At 41.4% G+C, this 17,817-nt stretch overlaps 1 protein-coding gene across 1 annotated transcript in view; it reads left to right on the top strand.

The window, feature by feature from the left end:
* Positions 1-17,817, top strand: part of rsrc1 (arginine/serine-rich coiled-coil 1) — a 127,212-nt gene that overhangs the window by 27,088 nt on the left and 82,307 nt on the right. The gene's annotated exons all lie outside the window — the stretch shown is intronic.

Here is a 17,817-nt window from a genome sequence, read left to right as displayed (position 1 = left end):
AAAATAAAACAAGACCCTAGACGCAAGCACACACACATTTTGCGCTCACTGCTGTTGATTTTCTCTCCCTCCTTGCCTCACTCTGAGGAAATGATTGTCTGCTTCTTTGCCTCTGTCGAACATCTATCAGCTCATTAGTGTTGGTAATACACAGAGAAAGTAAGTGTGTTTGTGTTTGTGTGTATATAGCCCCTGCCTACGGCATCCTCTTAGCCTGTTGGGAGTGTGTGTATGGGTGGTGTGAATGGCACCATTAGCTGTTGCTCTGTGTGTGTGTCTGTGTATGTGTGTTTGTCTGCACTATTGTAGGACTCTAGGCTGTGTCTGGCTCTGGGAGCGGGTCTGTGGAGGTAAGAGAGACTTCAAACACCGTCCTCAGAAGGTTAGGATACACTCACATTGACTTAAATCAATGAGTTGTAAGTGTGTGTATTATTTGTGTGTGCGTCAAGGGGGTGTAGCCTAGTGGCCAGGAGGAAGAAGAGACATGGGTGAAGCTGAAGAGGAGTAGGTGTGTGTGTGCGCGTTTGGGTGGGGGCCGGGTAGTTGGATGAGGGTGGGTGAAATAGGAGTGATGCCTACATGCTAAGGTTGGACAGCGCACACATACATACAGAAACGCAGGTCCCAATAGAAAAACGTGTGCACACAGAGCGGTGCAGCTGTAGTGTTTCTTGGCCCATGGCTGTATGTAGTCATTAGCTGCTGTTTTCCACACAGATAATGAGCATAGATTGGATAGAAAACAGCCTGGCCTTATAAACTCAATCTTCACTAGATGGACTTTTATTTACACACTCAGAAGACAGACAAATTCTCTGTTAGGACGTACAGAGTGATGCAAGTTTTTTTAAAATCACTGGTCTGAATGTTGGTCGCCTGACCTGGCTCCATGACCCTGCTCCAAACCTGACCTTATGGCAGGAAATATATAGGTTTATTATAAAGTTGGATGCTGTAATTTTAAAGAAACTTCTAGCCCTAGAATACATGTTTTGCATCAGATCTCCAGGAATCTTTATTTCAGCACTCATTGGTTCGTCGGTACTGCTATGTACAGCCTATGGACTTCCCATATGACAAAATATATGTCACTTGGACTCTTGTGGCTATACAAATGCGAAAAGTGTAATTTGAGCCTAACCCAGTTCAAGTTTGATGGTCTGGCACTTAAAGGAGGTACACTGTTGTGTTTTTGTGGTTTTTTAAAAATTTTTATTAGTGCTTTTTAAAAATAAAATATGCTTAACTAAGCGGAGTACAAGGTCAGGTCTCAGTCAACCAACATCTTTCTTGGCCATTCACGGTATCTTTATTAATCCCTGGATGATGAAGGCTGAATCAAGTACAGAAAGCCCTGGCGAGCAGAGTAACACAGGCAGAATCTGACACCTAATCAAGTAGAAAATAAAAAAAAAGATTTTTGACACATGTTAAAGGGATTAGAAGACGCCAAAGATGAATGCCGTACTCAACTAAGAAAACTAAAGCAACAGGCAACAATGAGGAGGAGGAGGAGGAGAATGATTATTATTATTCTCAGATTCAGATGTATTGTGGGTAATCAGTTGAATATTTTTTAGAATGTATCATATATTCACACTGACATATTTAATAGGGCTGCATGATAAATTAATCACAATCGCAATGTCGTCATGTGCGATTGATTACATAACTGCAAAAAGTCCATCCATCCATCCATCCATCGTCAACTGCTTATCCTGTGTACAGGGTCGCGGGTAACTGCAAAAAGTGTGCGATTTAATAAAACAGAAAAAGTGTATTAGACGCTGTCTTCTGTGTGTGCGCTGCAGTCTGCTAATTATCTCTGCCCACACCGGGCTCTCGCATGCGTCCCTAAAAACAGATAGGCCTATGTGCAATGAGAAAAACGTTTTATGAGCAGTGTGCCAGTAACATTTAAGACACAACTTACCGTAACCCCCCTCCTGCCCCGCTGTTAATCGTTCAAAACATAGCGTAGTCGGACTCGCCCAGAAGCACCGAGAGAATGCCGGTGTTCTGTCGATTTATGCTACCTATCGCGATGTGCTACTTAGGGGTTCTGCTCATGCGTATGACCCACAAGCATGGTTTGTTTCCATGCCCATAAATCTGTGCAACCTTGCTGTTGGGAATGCTGTTGAGAAAGAGGCTGATCGTCAGTAACATCAAAAAAAAATAAAAAATCAATATTAATCTATCAGAATATGCTACCCCTGATATCTTAAATAAAGATGGCATAATATAGTATTTCAACATGCTCCCCATCTCCGTACAGTACACAAGGAGTGAGTAGTGGTGCAATATAAGATGATTCTGTGGTGGGAGCATTATTTGATAGGGAATATTATCAGTATACGCTACCCCTGAAATGATGTTATAATATAATCTAAAAACAGAATATGTCATAATACTGTGAGAGTTATTTGAGCTTTATGGGATTGGAAAAGGGAACACATAAGGTATCATTTTTCGATAGGGCAGAGCGACTCGATAGACTCTGCTGGCGATTTGCGCTACGGTAGCATTTTTCGACAAGGCAGCATAGATCGTCAGAACACCGGTGCTCCGGACGCTCTGTGACAGAGACAGAGCAACATCGTCAGCAGCTGAAGCGGTAAGGTAACGTAGCTGTATCAGTGCCTTCTGTTGTACAACATGTTCAAATTTTCACAGAGCCGACATACTTGTCAGTCACTTTTCGTCAACCAACCAATCACAGGCTGGATGGGGCGGTACATTAAAAAAGTTTGACGTGCTACAGCAGATTATTAAATGTTGAACAATATGATTATCGACAAGTTAGTACTTAGCATTAACAAATTAGAGACTAATGTAGAGCCTTTTGCTTGCACAAGGATTTAATAAATAAAAACAACCCACAGAAATGAAACAGCTGTAACTGGATATAATATTCAACTAGTGGTAAAAAAGTATACTATTATATGAAATTCTAAAGAATGTAGTATTTAACATTATTGTTATACTAACAGTAAACTACATTTATTAATTTAGCTGACGCTTTTATCCTAAGTGACTTACAATTGCTGTATATGTCAGAGGTCGCACGTTAAGTGAGTCTTGCTCAGGGACACATTGGTGGATGGGTCACAGTGGGGGGACTGAACCCAGGTCTCTCACACCAAAGGCATAGTCTTATCCATTGTGCCATCACCACCCCAACTATAAACTAAGTTCCCCCTCCAGGTTGTGGATAGAGACTCTGCATTAGACAGATGTACATTGAGCCGGTGCCAGTGTGCCTATATTTGGCGCTTCTAGCAGCCTCCTCCATAGAGAAACGTGTTCCCCTTGTTCTGTTTTACATCTATTTTACTTGTTACTGTTATAAATATTGTTTAACTTTGTTCAAGTTGAGAAATACTCATTTCAAAATGTCAGTATTTCGTGCATTCCTTGATCATTAAGCAAGTAGATTCATAGTATCAGTTGTTCACTTATAATCGAATCACAATTGCAAATCGCAATATTGTCCACAATAATCGCAATATGACTTATCCAAATAGTGCAGCCCTAATATTTAAACATCTAATAAGATCAAGCTTAAGACCAGATGGAAAAGAATCACAGACAAGCTCTTTGTTGTCTTGACAGTCACTTATTGTAGGAAATACTGTATATCCCTGAGAATGACCCGTCTCTGTCCTGTGTGCAGATGTGTGTGTGTGTGGAGAGAAAAAGAGAGAGAGAGAGAAATCTGGCCACTTATAATCGCAGGAGAGACACCCTGAGCGAGCGATAGAGAGCTGTGACAATCCACTTAGTACGCTCTGTAATCTGTTTAACCATTTAGTGAGTTGTTAGAGGAGTATGCAAACACTCACACACATAAGAAAAAAAAACCAAAACACACTAGACACCATGAAGGCCTTTAGCAGTGAACAGGACAGTCTGCATCCTCAACTGGGTAGCGATTCAGAGCTGTAACACGTTTAGAGTTGTGTGCGACTGTGGGTCGTGTTGACGTGTTTGAGATCTGCTGTAGGCACTGAGAGAAGCCAGGCCTGGAGCATGATGACAGAGACAGGACCCGGCCAAATAGAAGATCCCCCCCAATCCAATTACCCTGTTCCTCTCTTTTATTCTCTCCTCTCCTTTTCTCTCTTCTCCTCTTTTTACGGCCCTGTCTAAGCAGGAGCTAGTGATGGCAGTCCTGGCTGCTGTTGAAGTGGCTGGCTGCTCTGCTTTATGGATCAGAAGAGGATGCAGGCGGGATTATAAGCAGCAGGTTATGAGCAGCAAACATGACAGGCCAACTCCGATTTAGGAGGGTTATGTAAATGTGCTTGTCGACAAAATGTGTTTTTTTGCCCTCAGTATTCTCTCTCTCTCTTTCTCTCTGGAAAATCTGGGTAGTTTTGGTTTGGAGAAAGGCAGGGAGGGGAGCTGAAAGAGAAGATTGTTATGGAGAATGATGTGTAAAAAAGACACACCGTTAATGTTTAATTTTCTCCAGACTCTTGTGCTTATTCATCTGCACCAGGGGCAAGGAAAGGTGTTGACTGAAGTCTTTATGAGAAAGGCTGAGAGTGAGAATACATTATAAAGAAGGGTGTTCTTTTTAGTTGGAGAGAGCAGAGAAAATAACACAGAGATGAGAGAGAAAGACAGACGGGGAGAAAAGCAGAGAGTACCTTTCGTCATGCATTTGACCTCTCCTCTGAGACAGAAATACTGCTCTGCAGGTCTTGCCTAATGGCATTGATCATTACAAGAATGCCTCCTTCAGACTGGGTAAACAGCGTTCCAGACGTACATTTAAGTACCATGACTCAGTTGTGGAAGTAAATATTGCCTGAGAGAAGCATATAATAATCATTCTCAGTGGATGTTTAAAAACAGCAGCATTTTTCAGGGGATTTTCTTTCGCACAGAAATGAGCTGAAACAAAAGAGTTATGAGTGCAGTTACCAATCACACAAGCGTGCGTATGCTTGATTGGGATCACTGAGGGATGGAAGTACTTATTTGTGTCACTGATAATGTTGACGGTCGAACACAGCTCATATTGAATGTTGAGTGGCCACGGGAAAGTTATGAAGCTATGAGCTCTCCTTCCCTCCGCTCCCCTCCTTGCCATTTTGCCTGCCACTTTTTCAGCAGAAGTTTAGATCTCTGGGCCGATGTTTAATTCATTTGTACTAATGTCTCACTCACTCTTGCTCTCCTTCACTCTCATGTGCTCTGTCTTGCTCTCTCGGCAGCCTAGTCCCTTCGGTTCTCTAATAGAGTTGTTTTACCTTGTGTCTCACTCACTGGCACACACACACACACACACACACACATATACTGCTGACTCTTTTCTGCTGTCCACTTTTTGCCAGTAGTGCATATTCAGTCTTGTTTGTTTCATGTTAGCTCTACTTTAAAAATAAATGTGAAATCTTCAATAATCAGATATTTAAAAGAAATGTGCTGATACCAAACTCGTTGTGTAAACAAAAACAGTTTTTTTGTTAGCTTTTAATTACCTTCATTTGGACAAGAAAAAATTCTATCACAATAACTAGGGGTGGGAATCTCTATGCACCTCACAATTCGATTATGATTCAAAGGGATGCGATTATAAAACCATTATTGATACCATACCATAGCATCTTATTTCTGTACAGGATTTCTGTATAATTACCAAGCATTTCATTTGCGCAATAAATTCCAAAAGGAACATCTCCTCATTAGCTAAAAAGGATTAGTTTGTATCCCTAACTTGCTTTACTATACTCAGCTCCTCCGTGGTCACTGTCCTTTCCTCTGCTCCGCAAGCTTTCACAGTCACTTTCTGCCGCTCGCTCCCTCGCTTTCCCTCACCCACACACTCGCTACACACAGATTACGCACTGTTCATTAAAACACTTAAACTGCTGTTATAACCGCACCTGTCACGTGGATGTCCTTTGCTAGCCAAGCGTTGAGTGTTACCGTGCCTGCACAGTGTGCAAGTGAAAATCATTAGTTGCGCATTGATGTTAATGATCATGTTAATGAAATTTTAGTAGCGGTGATCATTCATTCAGCAACGGCGGTGCGCCGGGGAACACTGGTCTCTATTATGTGCCTGCCACAGACCGCCCGGTCGCTGTACTTCCAAGTTCTGTCTTTTTTGTTCCGTCAATGCAACGTTTTCAATTTCACAAGTTAGAAAATAATTTTTTGTCTGCATCTCGATGCCTCTCAGCCCTTTTCTCCTTTTTTATGTAAACCTCTGTTTTTGCCTTCTTCTATGCAGATCTGACAGCATGGAAAGTATGTACAGTTTTGTGTAAATATCTTGGGCGCTGCTGTCTAATCAACAGCCAGTGAAATAATTCACTTCTTTTCTCCACTTACACACTTATTGATGCGGACCGACTGAGATCTGTCAGTGCTGAGCTCTGTGTGGAAAATGTTTTCGGGGAACATGTTAGAGTATTTCAGAAAATGAAACGGAGTAGCAAATCATCTCGTTAAATTTTTCAACACATATGAATCAGACTGAATAATGCTGTTGGAGCCAATGTTATGGCACGCATGTTCTTGAAGGTATACATACTCCACTCCCCTGTGATGTATAGAGAGCGTATAAATGCAGTGAGTATTGAGTAGGGCTAATTATCCTCAATATCAATATAATAAATGTTCAATATATCGTCAATTAATATTTGGTTTAATTCATTTGAATCACGGACAAATTAGCCCTTAATTTTTCTATAAAAATATTTATTTTGTTGAGGAAAAGGGACTGAAAAAAGATTTACTAATCATATTTGTTGAGAAAGATTTTATCATAATAGTTTTGAATGTTCTACCTCAGATTAATTAAGTGATCCACTGTTTGGCATCAAGTGTTTGTCCCATTCTGAGCATAAAAAAAAGTTTAACCACACAATTAACCATCTGGTTTCTTCAATTTTCAGTTAGGAGCAAAAATCAGCCTTTACACTTTAAAGAAATAATGATTTGACATAAACTGTGATAATTATCGATATCGAATGATATGAAATGGTTTTTATCATAACATTTTTGGCCTTATTTCCCAGCCCTAAGTAGGGCTATAATTTGAAATCTGCAGAAACCACTTCCTATAAAATACTTCTATCTTCCTACCTTGGGTATGATACCTAACTTTGAGGGAAAATAAAATGTTTTTTTATGAAACCCTTTTGTTCCTTTAGCAAAATAAGTTCTCAATTATTAAATACAAACACAAAATGACGAATAATTAATTTGCCTGAATAAAATGGTCTAAAATTATTTTATCACAGAGTAAGACATTCAATACCAAATTTCAGTGCATGATAGTTTTTGATACTCTGTGCTATGGACTTGGTGTTGAGGTTCGACACCCAGCCGTAGTATTGAGCTGAATGAAGTACATTCAGGTCTTCAGAGTAACCTTTTGTTTGCAAGGTGTCAGCATGTGAGCTGTAGCAACCACTCTGTCCTAGGCATCTGTGTGTGCACGTAAGTCAGTGCTGTGTTCGTTCTTCTATTTGCATTAGTGTGAGACTCCGGGTTAACTTTTCTTTGTACCACTCCTTGAAGTCGACAGGCGCGAGCACACACACGCACACACACACCCACGCGCACGCGCGCGCGCACACACACACACACACACGCACACACACACATTCCTGACATCTCTCCCTGTTGGCCAGACTGCAGAGCGCTCGGGGCCATGTTGTTTTGTCTTCTGACGGACAGATAGAAAGAGAGAGAAAAAAGAGAGACTTATCCTGGCCAGTGATTACGCCAGTTTGACACTACAGCCATGGGGAGAGGGGGGGGGGGTGAAGAGAAGTGAAAAAGGCACTGTGGAAAACGGTGTGTAGATGATATGAATAACAATGTATGTGGTGTGTCTCCTTGGACCCTTATAACCTGCAGACCAGAGCCCGGTCCCTTTGACAGGCTGGCCTTTGTGGCCACTTTATCCCGCCTGTACACTTGTAAGGTAGAGCCGGGATAATCGCACCTAATCTAATTAAGGCTAAAGAGGGCCATGACTGAGGCTGGCCAGAAGCAGACTGGGCTCTCTCTCTCTCACACTCACACTCACACTCACACACACACACACACACACACACACACACCAACAAACACAGCTCAGCAGCAAAATCCTGTTTGCATCAGAAAAATAAGGTTGTCATATTGATTATGCAGATGAGGGACTAACTGGGGCTAACTGCCTCTCGGCCAGCCGGTTACAGCTGACACAGGCTAAAGAGAGGGATACAGAGAGAGGAAGAAAGGATTAGGGTAAATTTAGCTTGCTGTTTTCTTTCTACCATTTTGCATGTCCCCGTTGCTACTTTCTCCTTTGGTGAGGCTGAGACTAATAGTGTGAATAGTTTAGTTAACTAGTTTTTGTAAAGAGGGGTTACTGGAAATGTGACGAACTTGACCTAGAAGTGATGCAGTCCGTTTCTGGACCCCTTTGTAACAGCTTAAATTTCTAGAAAATATGTTATAATTTTGTGTAGTCAGCAGTTATTTGAAATACACCTACTGCTTTGATTTTCAAAAAGCAAACAGACAAATATACAGAGACAGATTCATCTATGCAGAAAAAAATAATATGAGAGGAGAGAAAACAATGGACTGTGATAAATCAACATTTCTCAATTCTTATGACACATCTAACAATTATTTTCATCATTAATTGATCTGTTAAAAATATAGTGACCTTGGGCTCCACGGAGACATCATCAAGTGTCACTAACAAAAACCAAAACCAGGCGTGTTCACATAAAATTCATACACAACACAGAAAAGCAGTAAATCCTTGTGGCTTAGAAGGTGTCATTTTTGCCTGATTAAACGACTTCATCAATTTTCAAAATGTTCTGTCAATCAAGTAATCGATTGATCGACTTAATTGTTTCAGCTCTACTTCAGGGTAAAGTTGCTTGTAAGGACATGTCGTGGAAACACGGCTATTAATAAACTGTCTGTGTAGGTGTGCGTGTGTGTGCAAATGTGTGGATGCCTGTATATGTGTACACGCTTGTGTTCAGGTGTGTGTGTATGTGTGTGTGTATTGTGTGTGCGTGCAGCCAGCCGTCAGCCAGATTGCTATTTCCCCCCTATGCCCCTATAGAAAGGCCTGGGTATTCTCTGGATGAGGGTGTGATGTACAATTGAAGGGCAGGATTGAAACTGATTACCTTGTTAACTCCTGGCACCCACTGGCAGCTTGAAATAGACCTGAGCGCCAGGGCCTGATTTGCAAATGAATTACCTCTCGCCTGGCCCTCCTCTTCCCCTCCCCTTTATTCCCCCGTCTTCCTCCCTCTCTCTCATTCTTTTTCCTATTTTTTTTTTTTTTTTGTCCATTCGGTGCCAAGATCATCTTTTTATATTGTGCCATGACAGATGCTGTGCCGGTCTGCCATTGTTCCCCGTCAGTTTTTCTGGGGCCGCGAGGAGAGCCAAAAGATTTCCACATGTGATTTTAACACAAGCGTCCCCCCACTTGCCGTATAGCCCAGTGCTTCATTCTTTGTGTACCAGTACTGCATTCTACAGAGTTTTGGAGCAGGCGGAAATGTTGGGGAGTGTCATTGTCTCCATCTCAATAATGGAGAGGTATTTCTCTGATTAGGAAAGGTTCTAATTGGGAGGTATGAAAAGGACCGCCGGCTATTGAAGAAACCGCGGGGAAATTGATTGCTCTCCGTGTCTCCCTTTTGCTTTTTCTCTCTCTGTCTTTGTCCTACTCTCCCTCTATGTAACACATTAAAAAGAAGTCAATTTTCTTTAAAACGTGGCCCCAGGTTTCAATTCCCTTCAGCACTGAGTTGGTGTGTATAGGCTGAGAAGAGGGAGATATGGGCGGTCCGCAGGGAGACGAGCTTGGCCTATGATGTTTTATGTGTGTTTAAATACGTGTGTGAATGGATCTGCGTCGGCTCAGTTTTTCCTGCCTCAAAATTAGTTCCTCAACCATGACCCACTGATGCATGATTTATTTGTTTAATAGCAGAATAAATGTGAACATGTGCCAGGTCCTAAGCACAGGCACATGACCCCATCTGCCTACTTCTGCCTAAAGTTAGCAGCCTTTTTCGTCCATATTCAAAATGCGACCAACATAATATTGACATGGTTCACGCAGGTCTAAGATTCAGAATGGTATGTTGTGAAATTTTATTGGTCTAGCTCTAAAAAAAAAAAAAAAAAAAAAAAAGACAATAATAAAGAATTCACAAGGACAGAAAATCACCACTTCAATCAAAAATTGTTTTATCTGTCAAACTGGTACTATGACTCCCTTCTTTTCAATGTTGGTTGTGCTCTTAATGTCCACCTCATAGGATAAAATGAGTTTTATTATTACTGACATAGTCACATTTTTGTAAAGGTGGCAAAAAATGAATTCCTGTCAAGCTCTCTATGAAGGATAAACAACTGGAGGTTTGTTTGGAGATACTGCTTACCCAGTAGCCATAAAAGTGCTTTTTAATGAAAGGGTCTCATTAAATTTTTCTGGTGCAGAGTGATAGTGTACCTGTTTCTTATTATTAACGATGATGATGTTTTTAAGTAATCATGAGAAGCCCTCTCATCTGTTAAACTAATACAAAAAGTTTCTAGAAATGTAGTCCTTAAATTTCTAGCACTTCTTTCACTTTTGTGTTGTCCATGACCAGGTGTCAGATATAAAACACATAAGAACAGGTGTGTGTGTGTGTGTGTGTGTGTGTGTGTGTGTGTGTGTGTTTATCAGAGAGCAGAAAGACTAGCCATAAATTAACTTCTTCCTTTCTTATTCCTCCTTTTTTACTATTTTATTGACTGCACTTAACCCTCCCTCAGAGAAACATAAAGTGCTGAATTTGTTAGCACCATTTTTAATGGACTGCTTTTCTCCACCATTTTGGGATTATGCTAAAGTAGTGCCCCCTCCGCTGGGAAAGGGTGAAGCTTGTGTACCCGCGAGTGCATGTGTGCGTGTGTATGCATGCAGAATTACATAGAAAGCATAGAAGCATAAGTCTGTGTTTTGTCCCCTCATGTGTGTTCTGCATGGAAGAGTGACAGCCCCTGACTTACCCCTGCATTATCCCTTACTGTGTATGTGTGTGTGTGTGTGTGTGTCCGTGTCCCCTTGTCCTCTTAGCTGTGTAAAACCCTGAGAGGTAGCTCTGATAGTACACACACAAGAATACAATTTCAATTTCAATTGGCAGCCCTGTTAAAAAGGAGCTATGGAGATGGCAATCAGGCCTGGAGGAAAGCTGAGCTGCTTGTATTATTTTGTGTGTGTATGTCCCTTGACTGCTTAATATCAAGCTTTTGCCTTCTATTAGTTAAACAGGCAGATGTCACTGATGTGGACTGTGTATTAGTGCACTGTGTGTGTGTGTGTGTGTGTGTGTGTGTGTGTGTGTGTGAGAGAGAGAGAGAGAGAGTGAGTGTGAGTATGCTTGCTCTGGTGTCCCCATCACATTGACTCTTTAATAAATACGCCTGCCATTCTATCAGCAGTCTAACAACATACGAATGCTCAATGACACGCTTGACAAGGCATGCAACTGTGGCAAATGGGGTGCACACACAGACTCACTCTTATGAATGATCTCTCTTTCATAGTGTTACAGTGGCCTGTCTTCCCTTTGCTCCTCTCCTCACTATTTGACTGATATTAGGTTGAGGGCTGAGAGGCTGCTGTAGGCCAAAATGTAATTTCTGCAGCTATATTATACCAAGAAAAAGATAAAGTACACTTTAAGAAAAGGCAAACTGAGTAGTACTTAGTAAGATTTAAGACTTCATGTTGAGGAGTTTAGTGGAGTTAGCATATATGTATATCTGAACTCTCTGAAGCCTCGATGACGTACGGACAATCTCAACACTGACAGGCTATCGCGACTCAGCGTCATGCGACTTCTTCGCTTGAGTTGAAAATATTCAACTCACGCAAATTCCTTCGCGTTACCGTCGCCGGCCCTGCCCCACCTCCTTTGCGCCGCCCGACAGGAAATCGCGGCTCTATGCGTCTTTGCATTGACTTTGTATGTAAACTCACCGCCCCGAACACTCGCTTCGCTTTTGGTCTGAAAGCACCATAACGCTTCCAAATAGAAGTTTTCAGAGGAGCAGTTGGCGTTTTCAGCTGGAAAACGCTTTGGTGGACACAGGCCCTTACTCAGTATTTTGATGTCAGGAATATAGTTTAACATGTTCCATTTGTTTCCAGTGAGATACTGATTTCATATTGTAAACTTTGCTGCAGTGAAGTTTAAAATATGACATTTATTACATTTACATTATATTACTTTTAGTAATGAAGTACCTATAAGACTAAAAAGAACAGAACCAATAAATAGTATCAATAAATATTATCAATAAAATCCTAGCAATAAAATAAATACAATATAAATGGCAGCAGGTAAAGACAAAGTTTATGATAATCCATCAATCATAGTTAACAAATCCATCTCTGGGATGGATATCTAATTCACTTAATTTACTATTATTTACAATTAACTTCAACCTTGTTATTTTCAAGTCCAAGTCTTGTGTTAGAGTTTGTGTTATTCAAAATTTTGACACCAAGATTAAAAATTTTACAGCAATCGGTTCCATATATGGGTCAGCGGTGTAATTGGTTACTAGTAATCGGTATCAGCCTGTAAAAAAACTTAGCGGTCGATCCCTATGTTGACATAAACTTTTCTCTCCATGACTGAAGGTAACGATACTGTAGCTAACGTCCAAGAACCTACATGTATAAATGATGTGATTAGACACATCAGGTGAGGTACATTTTTGTGTGGAACATAGCTAATGCCGCTTTTCCATTACCAGTACCAGCTCAACTCGCCTCGACTCGACTCCACTCGGTTTGGCCCTCAGTACCCCTCAGTGTAGCTGGTCGTCATAGCGACGCCACACACAACTGCCGAAACGTAATTTTCAATGCAACACACACACCGGCGACTTACATACAGCTATTTCTTGATTTAAGTTAAAATGTTCTCATTGTACTCAGAATGTAAAGACAGAAGACAGACAGAATGAAAACCTTACAGCTATGTTTTCTTCTGCCATTGTTGTTGCAGCGGTCTCTGTGACAGTGGGACCAGTGGGCTGTGAGTGGGCGGCTGGCCGGCCTCGGGAGCTCCTCCCGCGGGTTGGCGCAGTCTTCCCCCGCCGCCACTTGCGGAGCTCCTCAACTCCGAAAACTTTCTGTAAAACTGGCAATATTTGAAATCTACACAGTTGATTTATAACCTCAAAACTTCTCAGAAGTGGATTTATTGAAGAAATAAAGTAAAAAATTAAGTAGAAAATTGTAAAATATAAAACTTTATGTTGCTGGCCTCTGTCTGGCACACGCAATGATGATGCAGTGAATAGTGACGATTCTCTCTGACCAGTCAGTAGTCTGCTGTGTTTTCACGTAACATTTTAGCATCCCTCAGCTCGCTTGAACCTCGACGGAGGTGATACAAAAAAAAGGTACAACTTTTCCACAATGGAAACCAAACAAAGGCGAGTCGAGCCGAGTTGAGCTGGTACTGTGCAGTGGAAAAGGGGCTTAAGTTACCTAGCTAGTAGCAAGCAAGCAATAAACGTTAGCTAGCATTACAGCGTTAACACATTGGTGACGTATAGTGTGCGAGACGAGAGATGTAGTTGATTGAGCGGTTTTACACAAAACTAAATGTTTCTTTACTGTTTTACGGCAAACTGCAACTTTCTTGACTTGCATTATTAATTTATTAATTTTAATTATTTAATTTCAATTATCTTTCTTTATCTTGACAAACATCATATGTGTAATTCAAACAGGACTTAGACTCTCTTTGGTAAAATTCAGTAGTCAGGTATTTGTCTTAATATCAAACCGGTTTGACGATCGGCCCAACCCTAATCGATTCATTTGGAAATAATAGCCAGGTTAATATCTAATGAAAATAATTGTTAGTTGCAGCTCGAAATATCATATGGGTGTGAAAGCATACAGTGATGTGTTCAAATGTTCTAACATTTTTAGGGTGGAAGATGTTTTTAAATTTTGCTTACAGGTCAGTTTTTGACTATTAAGTGTCCACAAATCTCATACAAATTATAAGAGAGTGTAATGGAGCCATTACAGAGACACAAACACCATTGGTGTTGAGTTTAAACCGGGCCAGTAGCAGAAAATAAAAGGGTTAAAGTTTCCACATTCAGGACCGCAGACCTGGAAGGTAATGTATGGCTGATGAGTGCTGGGCTAATGGGCAGCTCTGTTAGCTGGAAATCAAATGACTGCCTCTGCATTTTAAGTCCCTCTGTCGCCTCCATTGACTGACTAAAGATATTTATCTCCACTTTGTCAGTGGGGTGAGGGTGCTGTGAAAGAGAAGGAAAAAGAGGGGGTGAGGGAAAGAAGGTGAGGACATCTTTGAAAAACCTGAAGACCTAATGCAATTATTAGAAACTTGACCACAAATGACAACTCATCTGGTGCTGGCTCTGTAATTAATTGTCTGCTAGGTTTGGGAGGGTGAGAGCAGGTGGGGTGGTGTAAAGGGGAGAGAGCAGAGAAAGAGAGGCAGGTGGGTGATTGGGAGGGGTCAAAATGGCTGGGAGAGCGAGACACAGGGAAGGAGATGAGGTAAGATGAGGCAACAGCTTAAAGATTCTTGTTAGATCGCAAGAGACAGAAAAGGGTTTGGACACCGTGAAACAGAACATGTGCTGTGAGTGATGGAGGCCGAGAGAATGCACTGTGAGACGATGAGAGGGAAAGGTATGCGATTGGAGAGGATAAAAGGAGAGGCGAGGGAGACAATGAGTCGGAATGAGAAAGCAAAAAAGTGCAGACAGTTTTATGGATCCAGTGACCATGTTAAATTGTTCAGTATTGACCTCGTCGTGGCTCAGTTTAACACCCACTTGTTTGTCTAGATTTACTTAATTGACCTTAGATAACTAATTACCAGGACATGGAACTACAGTACATTACTCTCTCTGTCTTTCTGGCTTGTAGTTATTTCGAAAGGAGAAAGAGGGGTAGTCAGCATACAAAGTATTGCAAATATTGCAATCTTTGTCATGCTAAATGCCGAACATAAATATTGACGAGACTCTATTTTGCCTGATACTGCAGGTCATTAAAGCTCTTAAAATATACTCGTTTTTGAGTGCTATGTTTGTCGTACACCTGTATCCAAGTGTGGCTGGATGTGCACATTATCAGCCTTCTTTGAGTGAGTCTGCCATTTCCTAAATGACAGGTCCAAGATCAGTCTTCACCAAACTAGCTTTTGAGTGAGCACTGAGATTGTGTGTCAGAGGTGGCATGCAGCCTGGTGTGAATCATGCAAAAAACTATTTTGTTGTAATACATACTACTTGTGTATCTTGAAACAGGGAAGACATAAAAGATCAATAACTTATTCCCTTTTTATTTGCCTTTTGTCAAAGAAGACATTATGACATATAACGGAAGAAGAAAAGCGCAGGTGTAAATAATAAAATTAATGATAATGGCTGAATTCCATTTAGCTGCTTAAGATTTAGGGTCCTGACATTGTGCATGTTGGCTCACCATCACCGTGTCAAGGCTTACTGGGACACTTGAACAGAGTAGAGCCATCGCTAATGTTACTAGGAACACATGTGCCTTTCCTACTGTAACAAGTAGAAATGTCTCCTATTGTACCATTTTTCCCCCCCTTAATTTAAGTCAGTAACTAAATTTTTAAATATTACATTCATTTTGGCAGACTCCTATTTTAAGCAAAGTATATTTGGAGAACAATTTTTTGTTCAGTATCTTGCTCAAGGACACTTAAACATGTAAACAGGAAGAGCCAAGGCTTGAACCACCAATCTGCTGTACCACCTGCGCTATAGCAGTGCCCAGTTATCTGTAATAACGCCAATTCTTACAGTCATAATGTAGGATAAATAATACGTTTCTAGGCTCATTTTAACTTACCTTTCTTGCTCGTTTATGAACGAATGAGGACAAACTGAAATATGTGACGTGACTACCATGCCTTCTCAGCATACAAACCCTGCGAATCCCTGTCTCTCTGCTTCGTTCCTGACTTCCCATGTCGCTTCATTTCTCCTTCCATCACCCCCCCTCACCGCTGTGTGCCAGGGCTCTAATGTGCTCCTATGGTTGTAGTAAGCAGGCCACAGTGTCTCTGAGGCCTTGTGCTACACCACCATTACTATTTGGCTTGCCTCCACTACAAATTAGATGAACAGGCACTGACACATTTTCAATATTATTACATTAAACCAAGTGGATTTTGATTGATAACCTAATATTGGCCTAATGCAAAACATCAATCATGGCAAGTATATTAATTATTTAATATTGTGGCGTAATTCAGAAATCGATGCTGCCTCTGCATTGAAGGCACAGAAAAGGGATGGGGAGGGTAAGAGAGAGATGAGGGGAAAAGGAAAGCTCTGTCCCCGAAGACCTCAGCAGATTATATGATGTTTTGAAAAGAGAGATGAGCATGTTTAAATGGTGTGTGTGTGTGTGTGTGTCAGCTGTGTGTCACTAATGGATAGAGCGATCCCTCCGGCCCTGGTGCGGACGGCGCTGGACAGCTTGCCCACGATAAAGTCAAGACAACAGATGAAAGAGTGAGAGATTAAATGCAAGTGAAGAGCTTAATAAAGGTTGGATCACAAAAAATAAAAGACAGAGGGGAGAAAGAAATGTGGTTAGAAAAGAGGAGAGAGGGGGAAGAAAATAGCGAAGGGAAAATGAGTGGAGGAGGAGGAGGGATCGAGTGCCGCATCTCCCCTGTGTTAGATTGTTTCTCACTAATTGCGCTTCATTAGCGGATTACACACACTGTCACCACGGTAACAAATGTCTTGCTGTCTGGTTGCCGGGCGCCCGTCATGTATAATGAATGTGGCGGGGTGTTTGTCAGAATGTAATGTAATTACAGCTAGATGAAGTTTGCCTTAAGTGGTTGACTTGTCTGCATGTGGCTCACTGACAGAGCGCAGAATAAACAAGCAAACATCCTTTTTTCATTACGTTCCCCCTGCTTTTCTCGTTGCTTCTTACTTTTGTTAATATTTCTGTTTAGCATTTCTGTCATGCCTTCATACCATTATGTAGAAATATTGATGATGTGGGAATGGCTTAGGTTTGTGGTCACACTGGGTATGGGACCTGGCCCGATGGATGGATGGAGGGAAAGGGGGGGGGGGGATTAGATAGTATGTAATTTTAGAGATGGTGTAGATTTACACTGTGATGCTGCTGGCTGCATTAGCAACTGAAGCCTGTCGATAAACCTTTCTCCCTCTCAGCACACACACAAACACACACAGAGTGAAACACCATGGCCAGGGTGGAGTTGTCAGTAATGGGGTCCAGAGTTGGATTGGGGGGGGCTGTTTGTGTTCTCTTGATCTGTTGATTTCCACTGCTGCAAATGTGAAATGTTCCAAAATTGCATCTATTATTTACTGCCAATTTGCTCTTTTTCATACAGGCTGGCCCCCCCCCCCCCCCACTTCCTCAGCTCGCCATTCTGCTGTTGCTACCCTGATAATCACGCACACATTTTTTTTTTATTAATCCACTGATAATAAGCTCTGAGTTCTGTCTCTGTTCTTGGAAATTATTATTATGACTGTCAGCAGTGTGGTGACAATGTTAGTTAACCTCTGCCTGGTGTCAGCACAAACACACACAAACCCGCACACAAACACACGCAGCACTTCATTCTGAAAGGTTGCGATGAGGATAATTCTTCATTATCTTTATTTCTTTAGATGTGATCAAGATCAATTTCTTGCACAACCATTTCCATCCTCCTCACTCGATAACTA

The sequence above is a fragment of the Micropterus dolomieu genome, linkage group LG17 (genome assembly GCF_021292245.1).
Source record: "Micropterus dolomieu isolate WLL.071019.BEF.003 ecotype Adirondacks linkage group LG17, ASM2129224v1, whole genome shotgun sequence".
NCBI classification, from domain to species: domain Eukaryota; kingdom Metazoa; phylum Chordata; class Actinopteri; order Centrarchiformes; family Centrarchidae; genus Micropterus; species Micropterus dolomieu.
This window is presented reverse-complemented; position numbering and strand designations above follow the sequence as displayed.